Here is a 1,038-nt window from a genome sequence, read left to right on the forward strand (position 1 = left end):
TGTTTTTTACAGTGTACATTCTGAAATGTCTTCTAACAAACATGTAAACTGTGCTCAGTAGTATCAAATCACGAGTACTTTCAGATTTTAATGCTTCATTTTCATTAAATCAACAAAGTGGCTAGCGCATTGCAAACCATAAACCTCCTAAAGTTTCTTTGAATTGAGCTATGGGACGCGTTAAGCCGGCGACGGTAACCGCGTGTGAGGACCTGCCTAAGGCCTCGCTGTTCTGCCTCAGCGCTCTCGCCGCGCTTGCAGACGGGCCCAGCCTTGCGGGCGCTGCGCGAGCGCCGCGGCTCGCTTCGGCGGGCAGCAAACCCTTTGATCTGCCCAGACCGGGTGCCCTCGCTGCGGTGGTGGGAGAGGAGCTGCAGGAGACCAGGCCCTGGGCCGGGGGGACGCGGAGGGGCCCGGAGGCGCTGGTCGAGCGCTGCCCCGTCCTTCAGGCGAGGAGCCTTGATGAGCCTCGTCCCCCGGGGCAGCGGGGCTGGCGTCCCCCCGAATGCGTTCAGCCGCGACCAGGGGGACGCGGCGAGGGGCCAGCGGGGAGGCGCGGCAAGCTCCGCGCGGGGGCTCGGCGCAGAGGGGTGTTTCAAACTGCGCGGTCTACACGTTTGTTCGTTTATTTTTTTCTCTCCCTCAGGAAACGTGATTTCTGACCTTTCGGTCGGGCCCGTAGCACCCGAAGGCGTCGCCCCGCTGCGCGCGGAGGGCTCCGTGGCGCAGCTTCAGCGGCAGCAGCGGGCACCGGACCGCCACCGGCCCGGCCCAGCCCAGGGCCCGGCCCCCCGCCGCGGGGGCGGGGCGGCGCGCGGCCGTTGCAGTCTTGTCGCTGCCGCGTTGGCTGGCGCGCCCGTCACTCCCGCGGCCCGCGGCGCTCCATTGGCCGCGCGGGGCCCGGTGGTGGTGGTGGGGGGTGTCTCCCACCTCCGCCCACGCCGTGACGCGCAGAGGGGCGAAGCCCTGCCCGCATTCCACAGCTGGAGCGGCGTGGGCGCCGAGCGCCGAGCCCTGATTGGGGCGCGGCCCGCGGCC

Source organism: Apteryx rowi, unplaced genomic scaffold (assembly GCF_003343035.1).
Source record: "Apteryx rowi isolate R43461 unplaced genomic scaffold, aptRow1 scaffold_62, whole genome shotgun sequence".
Taxonomy (NCBI): domain Eukaryota; kingdom Metazoa; phylum Chordata; class Aves; order Apterygiformes; family Apterygidae; genus Apteryx; species Apteryx rowi.